Source organism: Agrilus planipennis, unplaced genomic scaffold (assembly GCF_000699045.2).
Source record: "Agrilus planipennis isolate EAB-ADULT unplaced genomic scaffold, Apla_2.0 scaffold75, whole genome shotgun sequence".
Lineage (NCBI taxonomy): Eukaryota > Metazoa > Arthropoda > Insecta > Coleoptera > Buprestidae > Agrilus > Agrilus planipennis.
The window spans coordinates 1,099,736-1,115,358 of NW_020439028.1; the positions used below are offsets into that span (position 1 = coordinate 1,099,736).

Consider the following 15,623-nt stretch of genomic DNA (forward strand, 5'->3'; position numbering starts at 1 on the left):
GTTTAGTTAAATGTAACCAGTAAGAAGGAAATAAAAAGTTAACTAACAAAGTAAAGGAAAATGCTTCTTTTTAGCAGAAGAATGTAATGTAAACAGAAAAGTTTTTGCTAAGATTTATAAGGTGGTTTATCTTTTGTATTGATAATCATATAAAATAAGAGACGAGGTATAATGGACGAAAATCTATTCTAATCTCTAGACGATTTTGAAGAACGTGTTTGATTCTTGAAGATCTGAAAATATTTACATTAGGTACGTACTAATTGAATTTGGACTTGGATAAGGAAACAGTACATTGCAGTATTTAACAGTGAAATGTAATTTTTGTGTTTCAGTTGAGAATTCATAATGGGACTTGAAAAACATTAATATTTATAGACACAGAAGAGTAGGTCGCAAAATACATACAGTTTAAGCAGTCCTGACATAAAAACAATCTGGTTTATCATTAGTGCCGTTGGTCAATGACAAAATGTACATAAAATGATATTGTTTGAAATTGAGGAATCTAAAGCTGTTAGTACCGAATACTACTGTATCAATTAAGAGATATATGTTGCCATTGATATTGGTATCATAGATTGAGTATATAATGTACCTGGTGCAAAGCTTCCTGTTTGTAATAGAAAAGTCAATCCTGATATGGTTGTAAGTATAAGTCCTAAATACTAAAGTTAGCATAGTTGTCACTCTAGCACTATATTTTGAGAAAGTTGATGATCTTAAGCAATTGAACAAGCTATAGTAAGAACGCAACACTATTTCTTAACTCCAAGATAAAGTTCCAAAGCTAAAGCAGTAGTCAGTGGTGATAGTAAATTGGATAATAGAACACAATTATTAAAAGGGTATCAATTAGGTGGTCAGTTTGAATAACTGATTGTCCATGAGCATCTGGTACTCAACAGTGTTGCACAATGATGATACTCAGACATACGAAACATGGAAATTTATTTTTAGAATATATATGTTAACTAACCTCTTCTTTTTCTGTACGACAAGGGTCAGTCTGGCCCTGATAGAATATATAGCTATACAACACTGCATCCAATCACCCGGTAATTAGTAGGATTCGTATCTTTGTACTCATGGATTGTTTGTTAGGTTATATTAAGTGTGATTGACGTTGTTTATGTTGCAGCTAGCCTTTTTTGCGCGTTGTAGGCTTGTATGTATGTAATCAGTTGAAGTTATTAGCAGTAGATCAGTATTTTAGTGTCATACGTCAGTGCAGAACAGTAATTTGCATTGACTTGTGCATTTCTAGAGGAACAGTTTTCTATAAGCTGGAATTGGATGTACGGGTCCTATACCTTGACCAGCGTGTAGTCCGTTCGGATCTAAATCTGCTTGATTTCTTTGTATGAGGTTGTATGACACATCGAGTGTATTAAACGTCAGTGCAGAACGCTGGTGATTTGCACGACGGTGTGATGATTACTGCAAATGAAATACGCCAAATGCCGGACGCACTTGCGCTACTCAAAAATAATTTTAGTAGACGCCTCGAAGTCTTTTAGTACAGGGACAGGGACAGACTAGTTATTTGATTAATTGTAATCCCTATGGGCGTCTAAAGATTATTATATGAGTAGCGTAGTAGCAAGCTATTGAAATTTACTTTATTATTCGTTCAACAACCGTCACTATTCATCGATGTAATTGCTTAGTCGTTATCGCAATTTTTCTATACGTTGTTAATTCACGTTCTGGATTGCAACTTCGTCTGGTTTTCCTATAAGCCAATAACAGAAGTGTTTTGACACAAAAAAATCCAGAAGTCAGTTTGCCAACTGATTTGGAAGCCTTGAATAGTCTGTATTAATAAGTAATAAATTGTTTTGGACAGCTGAGTTTATTTGGAAAATTTATGGTGGCACAATTACGGCAAGGAAAAGTAGCTTTTTGATTGTAGTTTTTTCCTGTGGTATTTACTAAAAAGTGTCTATGGAAGAAGATGTAGGTATTTAAAAAACCTACAAAATGACCTGTAGTGGTTAACAATTAGATTTATAGTTTTCAAATTACGTAAAACCGATAAAATAGTGGTAATTTAAATTCGTTTATAATTAATAAGCAATCAATCTAAAACGTCTAAAAATGCGCCGAAAAGGTAGCTCATGTATGGCACAACAATATCCCCTGAGGTGGACGTTGTATGTATAACCGTATTTGCACAGTTGCAATTGTTTATTAGAAATTCTTTATAAATAATTTGTTGCTCTGGGAGCTATCCGACAGTGTCCAACAAGAGCTTATTTTATTTGCAAAGAATTGGATTTGAGTTTTCCCTTTTGCAGAGCATTAATTTTTGCAATGAATGAAAGGTAAAATAAAAAATGATTGAAAATATTCAAATGGGAAAAGGCCTTTATTGACCTGTTATTGTGCAAGAGTAACATGTTCTTCGGTGATAAGCAAATTTTAGCTGACCGAGAAGGTTACAGTATTAGGCTGCGTTAGTGGTTCTTCGCTCGTGCATAAAATCGACCAACAGCAACCCCTCTCCAGTTCCAGAAAACCATGAACTGTGCCTGCAGACAAACGTGTTTTCAGATTCAATTGGTTTAACTCATAATTGCACCGTTATGCTTGCTCATTTTGATGTTGGTGTGTAATGGTTTTGCGCAAAAAATCTTCACTGACGATGATGATTTATATTTTTGACACGGTTACGCCTTTCGTTAAGTTCTTTGCATCAAACGTGACTATGAAAGCGTTTCATTTCCGGAGTATGCTTTCAATATGCGTAGAATTTAAGTTGGTTTCACGTTTTCGAGTGTAAGGAACTTACTAATAATTCGTTGCGCAACGCTGCTGTGCACCTTCTTCTCACTCGTTGTGATGGCTACTAAACATTGGATATTTTAGTCTGTACGACAATTTTTCCAGTTATCAGCCTCATTTTCTTTATTTATTATCTCTTCAAGAGCATTTGACCTTTTGACATATTTTGGCCACACTGACGGTCATGATTGATAGACCGGAACCCATATTTTATAACTTTTATCATGTTCAAAAATAATATAATTGAAGAGATAATTTTGTTTACATAATTGAAAGCACGTTGACAGGTCTTATAAGTTTCCTTTACTGTCCGCAGTATCACTTTTGTTGATGTAGTGGTGCCACTTATAGTTCCTGCACCTTCCCTAAACGATGCGTTGTCTCCGTGGTATATAATATATCCCCACTTCAAGTTAGTAACGCCCGTATTAACCGTGAACAACTATCCGGCGCGCAATTAAAAAGGCTCGGTTATATTTGATCCACCCTCGTATAATACCATAATAGCAACAAATTCAGTCTGATAACAAATGAAAATATACTAGTTAATATTACTTTCATAACTAATTATTCCTATTTTAAAATAATGTTTTAATAAATAAAATTTTTATGGAATATATAGGAGAGTTAAAGAAGTAGAAGAAATTTTTGAAGTAGGTAAAACTGATGAGGCTTATAAAAAAATTAAAAGGAATTTTAGAGATGTAGANTGGGAGCGTATTTGAAAGAACGAGGAGAATGTTTTTATCAAGATATTATGGCTTTCGAACAACGTTATTAAGGTCAATACAACGAAAGTAGGACTACATTTGGGTTTTAGTAAGAGAAAATAGTTATAAACATGAAAGAAAAAGTAATAGGGATCACTTTTAAACTTTTTTCCTCAATTTTGTAATTTAATATGATAGTAAAAGTTGATAAAAACGTATATATATATATATTTGTTTCAATTTATCGATAAATAAAAATTTAAACCATAGATTTTCTAAAATATTAATCAACTGTGCTCTGGATACAAAAGCAAACTTTTTCAGGCCATATATTTTTTTTTTCGTTTAACTATCGATAAATCTGTCTAAATTTTATACCCTGTTATCAAAATCAATTATGTGTTACAGATTGATGGGTTGGATCCAAATTTTTGTGTTTTGAGCCAAAAAGCCCTCTAGGTGTAAGATACCTAAAGGTAGTATAGAAATTTATTTTCTCTAATAAGTATGGGCAATCAATGAAATTACCAAGCATCTTACATATTAATAAATCATCCTGATAATCACGAAAGCTTTTCTAGCAATAACAGAATAGTTATGATCTCTATAATTCATAAGTTTACTTTGAAAAGTGTATACGATTTTAAGAATTTATTTGATCAGTATTGTATTCCGGGCTGAAGGATCGTGGTCTGTGTGGATTATCTTCCGACATTTTGTCTCCAACTACAATAGTCATTTTCAAAGGCGTTGTGGTAATGGACGAATCTGCGACGGATGTGCTCGTTTGGTTTTTTTTGTTTTGTTTTTCCACACCCTCTGTAAGGGGGTACTGTTGGATTCGCCGAAACGCCTCCCGACTAAAACCCCTCCTCGAAGAGCGATCAGCCAGAAGGTTGTATATCCCAGGTGAAAGTTCGTTGGGAAGGTTGGGAAAGGGGAGAGGTATGAGTGCGGAGGGGAAGGGTTTTGAAGGGGAGGAATGGCATGGGTGAAAAAAATCGGTGTCCTACCACATAGAGTAGGGTGGGCACTCACGCTAGAAAGCGAAACTAGAATTGGGCAAAGTGAGCAGCTCAGGAGAGGTGACAGGGTCTTCTGAAACGATCGTTTGGATTAGGGACGAAGTCGGAAAGTGTCTAGATAGACGGGTTTATGTGACCTGACACTGACGCCCTGAGGTTTTCTGCGAATCTGGTTGCAACCTCGGAGAGAGAAGGTAGACCAGTTTCTTTCAGAATTGGGTGTCTCTGGCGATGGGGTGGGAGATAGTGGAGTGCTCGATTTCACTGGTAGTCTTGTTTCAAAGGAGATTCACAGCTTCGCCGAGTTCCGCTATTGTGCGAATTGGAGTGTACTTGAATGAAGATGATTCGAGGGTGTAGCGGAGGTATAGTCAGTCTAGTGAAGTGGTAGGGTTTGGGGGGTTGTTGATTGGGCGGCCGACTTCAGTTAGGGCTGGAAGGTGGTCCGAGCCAAGTGCGTTAAGGACGATAGGATGTCAGGGAATTGATTGTGGGGGGGCAGGGAGGTGTGGCTTTAACTGTGAGAATGAGGTCGAGAAGTTTGACAAGAAGGAAGGTGCCTTTTTTATTGGTTTGTGGACAGCCCTAAGAGACGTGTTTAGCTTGTTCGGTTGACTGCGGTCGTACTTACATGATTTTGCATTGGAGGGGGTGGGGCTTCAAGTTCAGCTGTATTTGTCATTGTCGAATTTTGGTTGATTTTAGGGAAGGTATCCAATTTTTATGTAATTTTACACCTTCTTTTCTTTTGGTGTAAATGTGGGTGGTAATGGTTACACTTGGCTAAGATCTGGACCTTATCAAATTTTATTCTGTGTTCGTCATCAGGGAAAGTATGCTCAGCAACTGCTGATTTTTCTTTACGACCGAAACGACAACGTCTGGCATACTATTCGGGTATTAATGCTCCGTTTCGTAGTTCCTACGTAAAGTACCCAAGGGATGTCTTTTAATGGCTTGTACCTTTGATTGCTCACTGATGCTTCAGCGATTGTAAGTTCATTGAATACAACTTTCACTTTACGCATTAATGAATTTCGTACCTGACGTTTAAGAGTACCTTCAATATCAATAAGACTGAATTTCATCCTGGGATACACAGGTGTAATTCTTTACAAAATCTACTTGTAGAAGGGCAATGTTGCATCCAGGGCTCATACTATCGCTGCGGTCATTATTGTAAGACTGTGTTTGATTACGTTTTACGTAACTAAGCTGGAGTTATTCTCAAAATACATCCAGAAAGCATCGGCCTAGTCTGCAACTAGTAGTCCTTGACTAAAAACTTTTTCCCGTATGTTTCGAAGAGTTATATCTTTAGCAGATAGTCCGTTTTCTTCAGCCCATGTTGTCCAAGGATTGAAACAATTAAATGCTGTATCTGGTTTTATTTTAGCAATTCTAGTGGCCGATGATTCCAATATTTCTACAAGGCTTTCTACTTCTTGTACTTCTTTACATTTTTTTTTTTCATCTGTCATAATTTGCTTTGTTTCTTCAGCCCCTTCAAACCAAGAATTCAAATAAACCTTGCAACCTCAGTCTTCTGTTTCTTGTAATAAACCATTTATTGTAGGCCATACCTTTTTCCACGCTGATTAGATTAAGTCAGGTGAAACAGAGCTCCACGCGTGGACAAGGGAGAATACATCCTTCAAGTTCAATTCTTTGAGACACTGCTTTTGTCACCACCCTGAGAAATAATATGAAGGACCAATTTATTTTTATACAAGGACTGGATAACATTTTGATCCATCTGCTGCAGTAAAGGTGTGCAGTTTGGTGGTAGGATATTCCCATCACTTGATCTAAGGTCTTGTTCATTTTGGTGGCCTGGAGCATTGTCAAATACCAGTAAAGCTTTTTCGGGCAAGTTGAATCTTTTCATAAACCTCTTCACTTCAGGAGTAAAGCGAAATACTTCTCTCGTGACTCAACTTTTAAATTGGTTTACTAACAAATCTAATGTGTGTGTTGATGTAGCTTTTCAACATGGTATAAAAGTGATTTTATATTTACACATTTTACGGCTTAATGCGCTCGCTTCGTTAGAGGATGCGAATGTTTTATTGAGCAACAGTCTACAGAACAACTCACTTTCGTCTACATTTTAGATTTGGTCCGGAAGATGACCTAGTTACTTTGTCTTTAAAATGATAGATAAATGGTTGCATTGCAGATTCATCGCTTGACAGTTTTTCACTTGATATGGTTAACAAACGGATACCAAATCGCTTTTTAATTTTATCTTACCACCTAGCACTGGAATCATGTTCTTTGCTATTTTTTTTATATAAAATTCGATTGCTATTGCTCTCAGAATTTCTCCAGACACAGGAGTGTGTTGAGAACACTCTTGTATGAATCACATGAATCATGTATATGTAGCGAACGTGCTCCATCTGTGGACAATCACCAAGTCTTGATATTTTACGCTTTTCTGGTCTTGATTCCATTGCCTTCACATGGTCCACTATCTTTTTTTTTATTTTTCGTAAGATTGTGTATATTAGCACGCCCAACTTCACAGTCTTTTGCCAATTTGCACATGTTTTTTTCACTATCTAACTTATGTTGCCGTTTACTTGACATTTTTAGCTACACTACTTTTACTTAAAAACTGGTGGTAAATATGCGCGTGCTATTGTGATAAGTTTTGAGGTTATACTGATAACGGAGCGTGTCGGATTATTTACGTGCCGGATTAGTGAAGCTCTACTGTATTCATAATTTCATTAACCACATTCATAACTATATTGAAAACTAACGGACCACAGTGTGATTGAATAAGTACTGGCGACATTAACCGAGTAGTGCCTACTATTAAAATAAAACTTGACCCATATTGTTTCTGCAAACTTATTACAATAATTACCATAATAATAAAAAATATTTAAAGCAGCTGAATTCTACGATTCGTCATGTAATTAAAAATGCGAAGAACTTCGTTCAGATCAACTGATGTTGTTCTTTTTTTTTTAATAGCCAGAAATACCATACCAACCATTCTCTCGTGACCCATTGACAATCTTAGCCATCAATAGGCCTGATTGCAGTTAAAGTTGAAAACGTAGATTCGTACACTGCAGTACTACATCCTATAGTAGGAGAGCTCGTGAACCATCTGACTAACCTCGTTTCGCACAAAGCTAGAAAATTTTTAAATGATGTTTTAGTATTAGTTGATTAAGAAAATACCGTTCTGGCAGACATCCCGCGGTTGCGTCAGCATCCGTTGAATTTTTGAAAATGCAAAAAAAAAATTTTTTAAAACCTGCCACAATACTACAATTTTGATATGTTGTAATTTACATATGTTTAAATGTAAAAAAAAACTTGACAACCTATTTTGAAGGTTGCAAGTATGTGAGCTCTTAGACAACTATAGTATCGCTATATATACCACAGATGCAAAAAGTTCATATGTATCTTTGAACGCCTCTCGTTGCCTGTACAAAACTTGCAATGTAGTTTCCATTTTATCCTTGTTACGACTCAAGTAAGCTTAACCACACTAGCCTCTTCTCTTGATGGAATTTTCAGACCTGAAAAATTAGTTAAAATTGTAAATTGAACATGACAAATTATTTTAATAATTAATTTTTTTCAAACTTACCCAAATTTTTCACTGGAACCATTTTATCTACATCGAGACTTGCAATCGAATTGATTAGATCATAGTTGTCCAAAAACGTTCTTTGTAATTCAGCAATTAGTATGTCCAAAGTTTCGAAATACTCAGACTTAAATGGCTCGTCGTTCTCTTCTATATTTTGTTTGGCAGAGGAACAGCAGGGGTCATACGTCAAATAGTCATCCATCTGATTTGGTTTTTTTACTTGCCTCTTCGAGGTCTGTGTCCTATTTTCAGATTCGCCGCAGTCGTCGCTCGTTAAAGACTTAGCTTCTTCCAGAATTTGGTTAAACATTTGATTTGTTCCTAATTTTATAATTTCATCTTCGACACACTTTATGATTGTTATGGCGTCTTTTAATCCTGCATTTCGGGCTTGCAGAGCTGCATCTGCAGGTTGTAGCGTGGATACGATCTTTTTGGCCATTCGGAATTCCAGATCAAGCATGACTTTTAATTGCGATACTCTTGGCGACGTCATCACCGTTGAATCTGCCATTTTTAATTTCTTTCAAATCTGCAAAATCGATTAATAATTATCGTATATAACTTTTGTAATCCCAAATGTTTAGACCAGCGTTGTTTGAGGAGTCGGCCAATTTATTTTTCCAATATATAACGCAGCTATTTTGCCATGACGAAAGAATCATCGTGTAACATGATGGATTGGTCAAAAAATAAACGAATAAAAGTCATTTCTGAGATAGTCCTGATGATTAAGTGCAAGCGATGGTTATAGCAGTGGACGTAAGGAATTTTTCGGTCCAATTTATTTTCTATTCTAGTCGCAACTCCTGAAACTTTCCCACTCATTACACTTGCGCCATCATAGTATTGGCTAAGCATAGAAGAGGGGCCAATGCTATTATCCGTTAGAGTATTTAACGTTAATTCTGTGAAAGTGGCTGCATCAAGGTTTTCAGTAGTCTTAACCATCGAAAGTATAAAGGTAAGCAATAATGAAAAAGAAAGCTTAATGAATTTAATGAGGAAATACAGTGGGGTAATAAGGGATTGCGTATTAGAAGAAAATAACAAGGTAAATAAGGGAGTGGCAAAACTACTTCTGTCAAGTCTGGCAGGAATGGAAAAAAGTCATGGTAGATGTTATGCTAGAAAATGAAAGATTAAAGGGAAGAATAGAAGGAGGAATGTCAGNGGCGAAGGCCTGGGAGTGTAAGTAAAACGACCCATTGCGTGGGAACAAATATGCAAAGAATTAAAACTAAACAGAAGGTGGTGAGAAAGGAAAGGTCGAGCGATAGCTCAGAAGGGGAAGAAAATTACGAAGTAGGAAAAGATAACGAAAACACAAGCGATGACGAAAGTATAAAGGTAAGCAATAATGAAAAAGAAAGCTTAATGAATTTAATGAGAAAATACAGTGGGGTAATAAGGGATTGTGTATTAGAAGAAAATAACAAGGTAAATACGGGAGTGGCAAAACTACATCTGTCAAGTTTGGCAGGAATGGAAAAAGTCATGGTAGATGTTATGCTAGAAAATGAAAGATTAAAGGGAAGAATAGAAGGAGGAATGTCAGAAATGAAGGAAGTAAGGTTTGAGAGTATAGAAAGACATGAAAGGGAATATGAAAGGAATAAGAGAGCATTTGAAAATAACAAAACACAAAAAAGGACGTATGCATTAATAGTAAAAGGTGTGGAAATGAATGGTGAACAAGTAAAAGAAAAGCTGATGGATCGGGTGAAGCCTCGGCTGAGTGGGATAAAAGTTGATGCGATTAGGAAGACGAGAAAGGATGAGGTAGTTATTGAGGTAGGCAGTGAAAAGGATAAGAAACAACTAGTGGAATGCAAAGAATTAGAAAAAGTCGGACTTACAATAGAGGAAGTTAAACAAAAAATGAATAAAATAGTAATATATGATGCACTTAGTGAATGGACAGACGACGTTATATTAAATCAACTTTATGAAAAAAATTGTAAAGAAGTAACGACTAAAGTCGATTATATGAAGAGAGCAAGGATTGTGGCCAGAGGAGGAAAAGGAAAGGAAAAAGGAAACGTAATACTGGAATTACCAGAAAAGATTATAAGGAGAGTAACAGACCGAGGAAAAGTCTACATAGAGTGGAATCTATTAAAAACGAGGAAACTAGATCCGGTGGTGAGAAGTTTCAAATGCTTTGCGTTTGGACACATAATGATGAACTGTAGAGAGAACATTGTTGTTTGTAAAAAATGTGGAGGTGAAGGGCACATAAGTATGGATTGCAAGGACGGGAATATAAGGTGTAGGAATTGCAAGGCGAAGGGAAGGAATAATAGCCATCATATACTAAGTAAAGATTGCCCAGAGTATTTAATAAGGTTGAATTGGCTGAAGGAGAGAATCTGCGACAGCGATGGAGGGGAATAAAGGAAGGTACAAAATATGGAAGGTGAATGGACAGAGGGGATATAGAGTGATGTGCGACTTGGGAGTGGCTATGTTGGAGGAAAGGGTCGATGTTCTATTGTTACAAGAACCATATGTGAAAGGAGATGGTATACCGCGTATGCCACAGGGGCTGCGGGTTGCTGCGGTGTCTGGTGGCTCTGCTGCTATAGTCACCAGACAGGATCTAGAAGTAGAAGTGATCGTAGGCTGCACCAACACAACTGGTGTCTGCGTCAGAATCAATGGAGAGCTTGGTGAGGTTGTCCTAGTATCTGCATATTGCAGATACGGGGAACCTATAGAAACCAGTCTGAGGTATCTTAAAAATACTCTAACCCAAGTTAATGGCAGCAGAGTACTATTGGGAATAGACGCGAACGCGGTATCGCCCATGTGGCATAGTAAGATCCCGGTAGGAGAAGTGCGGGAAACAGAAATAAGGGGAAGAGAGGTTGAAGAAATGATAATGGCAGAAGATTTGACTGTATTAAATGAATATACCCCGGTGTATACTTTTTCTACGGTCAACGGGTAAAGCGATATAGACGTTTCAATGATAAAAGGGAATTGGAGAGGATGGGATATAAAATGGAATGTATGCCCAGAGTATGGGATAAGTGACCACAATGTAATCGAAATAATATTGGAAAGACAGGGAGGTCTGAGAAGGATAAATGATATTGACAGATGGAAATTGAAGGATGTGGACTGGAAGGGATTCGTAGACGAAATGAGGAATGAGATTAGAGAAGTTGACTTGGACGGGTTTCCTCCAGAAGTGGTAAGGGCCTTTTGGAGGGCTGCCCCTGAGTATCTAATACAACTGTTTGACGAGTGTATACAACAGGGCACATTCCCAACAGACTGGAAAAAGGCAAATGTGATAGTTTTATTAAAAGGACCAGACAGACCAAAAGATGACGTGGCATCCTACCGACCAATTTGTTTACTGAATGTCATGGGGAAGGTATTAGAAAGGGTACTGGTAAACAGAATAAATAATAGATACGATGAAGAACTAAGTGATAAACAGTACGGATTCAGGACAGGAAAAAGTACAGTGGATGCCTGGGTAAAAGTAAAAGAAACGGTCAGAAACTCACGACGAAAATATGTATTGGCGTGCTTTGTAGACTTCAAGAGTGCGTTTGACTGGCTAGATTGGAGATACTTACAGGAAAGGATAATCGAATTGGGATGCGAGGAAAGAAATATATGGATGGACTATTTTAACAATAGGAAAGCCTACATAAAGGGAAAATATGACGAAGTAGAAATAGACATTGAAAGGGGATGCCCACAAGGCAGTATAGCAGGACCACTTATGTGGAACCTGGCAATGAATGTTTTATTAAAAGAATTGGAAGGAGTATGCAAGGCTGTTGCGTATGCCGATGATTTGCTAGTAATGGTTGATGGAAATAGTAGGAGAGAGATTGAAGAAAAAATGACGAAAGGATTAGAAAGGGTAGATGAATGGGGACAGAGTGCTGGAGTAAGGTTAAATGATAGAAAAACAGTCATTATGATGTTAAAAGGAAGATTAAGTGGAAACAGACCACCATTGGTGAAGATGGGCAATAGAACAATAACATACGCCCAGGAAGTCAAATACTTAGGAATATGGACAGGAGAAAGATTAAACTACAAAATACATATGAGACACTTAAGGAGAAAGATGACTAATGTGGTCGGTTGCCTAAGAAGGGTGACCAGAAGAGACTGGGGACTGAAGGGTAGAAGCCTGAGAATGATATATGAAGGACTTTTAGTGGCCATTGGAATGTATGGAGAAAGTGTTTGGATGGATATTTTGAAATATGGAATGAGAATAAAAGGAATAAATGGGTGTCAGAGAATAGCTTTATATTGTTGTCTGCCGATCTGTAGAACGGTGAGTACGGAAAGCATGCAGGTGATGATGGGTACACCTCCCTGGGACTTATTGGCTAAGATGAGGGCGGGAATATACAAGGTAAAGAATTCAGATGGATGAACTGGACTTATGTGGAGAAATGGAATTGAGAGGACTTAGTATAAGAAGATGTGGGATAATTATGAAGGAAAAAGTTAGGGAAAGGTGGGATAATTGTGAAAAAGGGAGAATTACATATGGATTAGTTACAGGACATGGGTCCATGAACAAGTACTTATATGATAGACACCTGCATGAAACAGCTGCTTGTGAATGGTGAATGAACGGATAGAAGACTGGGTGCATATTATGTTTGAGTGTGAGAAATACGAGAATAAGAGAAGCTGGAACGTATGGGAAGTAAGGAAGGGGGGAGAACGAGAATGGGATGTAAGCAAGGCACTGACGAGTAGAAGGAGTTACGGAAGTATAAAGGAATATGTGGGGTGGGTCTTTAACGAAAGAAAGAATAATAGGTAAAAAGGAATAGATGAATAAAAAAGATGCGACTTAACGCAGGGGCCGCCACGGCGGTTTGGGCTTGGCGACCCCACGTACCCGAGCTGGTCCACCAGTACCGAGAATTGCAAGAAATCTCAACTGGGAGGAGTTGTTATTGTTGCTCCGAACATCCTACCAATGATGAAGATTGGTACTACGGGAGGTCAGGGGCCCCTGGCCAGGAAACTGGCCGGCTTGACCTGAGTTGGGTTGGACTCGTAGTGGTAGTGGTTTGAGCCCGCAAGCTGGGCTAGGGGGAAACCCCGGCGGGTGAGCAGCGTCACAACCTGCTCGGGTACCAGCCTGCAGAGCTGGTAGGGATTAGATAGGTCCCGCCCACACCAGAGGGGTCTACCGGCCTTGCAAGCTGAGTAGACGAAACTGGTAGTGTGGTCACTAGATTACACGCGCTGATTGAGCGTATCTCAATCCCGAGCCCATGGGGGTCGTGGCGGGGAGACCGAAAGGTATATGTCGCCACGTAAAATTTATAAAAGGTCCTTTGAGACTTCCGGGAACCACGGAGGATCCCCCCTTGGTTGTCACCTTGTCGTGGTGGGGGGGCCCGACCTTGCTAGCGGGCGACACCTTAAAAATGCTTGCAAGGCGCTAAGGACAACCACTACAACAGCTATGGAAATGGAAATTAACGAAAAGAAGGTTACTGCTTCAGCCCCTTCGGAAAGGGCAGATCCGGCAGGGCGGGGGGTTCCAGAGCAGGCCCCCTCCCGGTCGCCATTCAGCTACTGTTCTGAATCGACGATGGAAAGTGAGGCATACCTACGCCGGTGTGGGGTGTCTGGAGATGCTACCGGCCAGCGAAGTGCTCGTGATGGTTCAAGTGATGGCGAGCTTGACGCTGAAGTGAAGCCAAGTGCCGAGAAGCCTGAACCTGCAGAGGTGTGTCCCACAGGCTCACAACCTGGTGGTGGTGGAGATGCGAGGCCACAGACCCGCCGTGCCAACGGGGGAGACCTGGTCAAGCAGGCAGGGAAGGGCGAGGCAACCAGAAGGCTGTCGGGTGGTGCTCCCCGCACCAGGCTGAAGGGGTAGTGAGGAAGGCCCACGTAACGGAATCCTCCGAGGAGGAGTACGGCCTATGGGTGAGAGTCGGCAAGCCTAAAGCCAAGGCCAAGGGCGATAAGGGGGTGGTGGCTGCTGAGGGGGCGAAGGTCTCCAAGGCAGTCGCACCTCGCCAGGAAGGCGAAGAGCGGCAAAGGGGCTGCGAGCAAGGCGGTGGTTAAGGTCGACGAGCCCAAGCCTGCCAAGAGCCTGATTGTCCGGGTTGAGAGGGTCCTGAGACCGAACGAGTCGGTCGCAGAGGGGCCCGAGGAGTTGCCCGAAGATCTTAAGAGCATAGGATACCCGGAAACGGCGGGAGCTCGTAAGGAACGCTGGGCAAAGGAGCTGGAGAGGATAAGGCAGATCGGGGAGAGTCTCCGTAGCTTTGTCTTCGATGAAGGCAACAAAATCTCTAAATTGGCTGTCAAATTCATTTTGGACAGGCACGCCGAGTGCGATGGCATCCTATTGGAAGCTCTCGTTGAGAAAGAGATAGCGATGGCGACGCGTTCGGTCGTTGCGGCTCCCCAGGTGGTACAACCAGGGGTGTCGTTTGCGAACAAAGTGCGAGGTGGGAAGCCAAAGTCGGCTAAAGCTCCCAAGCCTAGCCGCCGGTATTAAAAGACACTAAAAAGACGGCCATGCCTCATAATAGAGCTGCCTCGAAGGAGAAGGGCGTCCCGGTGATCGTGAGGTCACTAGACGGCAAACTCTCCGCGGACGAGGTCAAGGCCAAAGTATTGGCAGTTGGTGGTGCACTCGGACGAGTTCGGGTGTGTGCGCTTCGAAGGGTGAAGGAGGGAATTGCCATTGAGACGAAGACCTCCGCCGAGGCAGAAGACCTGCTTAAGAGCGAAGAGCTCAAGAAGCAGGGTCTCCCGGTCAACACCCCGAAGATGATAGGGCCGAAAGTCGTCAAAAAAGATGTACCTGCGGCCCTATCAGACCAGGAGGTCCTCAGGAATCTCCAGGTCAAGAACCTGGGGGATGTAATCCCACCCGAGGAGATCGCTTCCCGGGTGGCGACCAGAAGTAGGCCAGTTCCTGCAATGCGGAAAGGTACAAGTGGTGCATGCCCGACCAGCGAGTGCTGGATAACGCTCGAGGTAACCCCTCGAGTAAAAAGTTACGTACTAAGCGAGAAGCGGGTGTACCTCGGCATGCAGTCATGCAGAGTCGAGGATACCCAACATATACTACGTTGCTTCAGGTGTCTAGGGTTCGGACACAAGAAGGCAACCTGCAGAAGCACCGTCTCCGCGCTGTGCTTCCGCTGTGGTGAGAGTGGTCACCAGCAGAGGGGCTGCGACAAGCCCATAAACTGTGTGAACTGCAGGGCAAGGATGATGCCGGCCGATCATTCGACCAAGGCGGCAACCTGCCCGTTATTCATAGCAGCAATGCAGGAAAGGGCAAGTAAATACGCGTGATGGTGAACACGACCATAAATGTTCTCCAGCTGGACTGTAGGAGATCGTATGTGGTCATGTGCGAAGTCGGAGTGCTTATGCGTGAGAAGGGGATTAGTGTTGCCTTGCTGCAAGAGCCATGCGCTGTTGATGGCGGCGTCCGAGGACTACCCTCGG

At 40.5% G+C, this 15,623-nt stretch overlaps 1 long non-coding RNA gene across 2 annotated transcripts; it reads left to right on the forward strand.

Annotated features, from left to right (window-relative positions):
• On the forward strand, positions 1–979 carry LOC112904992. Of its 2 annotated transcripts, XR_003231491.1 has the most exons (3): positions 1–19; positions 75–252; positions 336–979. It is a non-coding gene; the product is annotated as an uncharacterized LOC112904992 (long non-coding RNA). The 2 variants fall into 2 exon arrangements; XR_003231490.1 differs by having other exon boundaries at positions 7–252.
• The last annotated feature ends 14,644 nt before the right edge of the window (positions 980–15,623 follow it).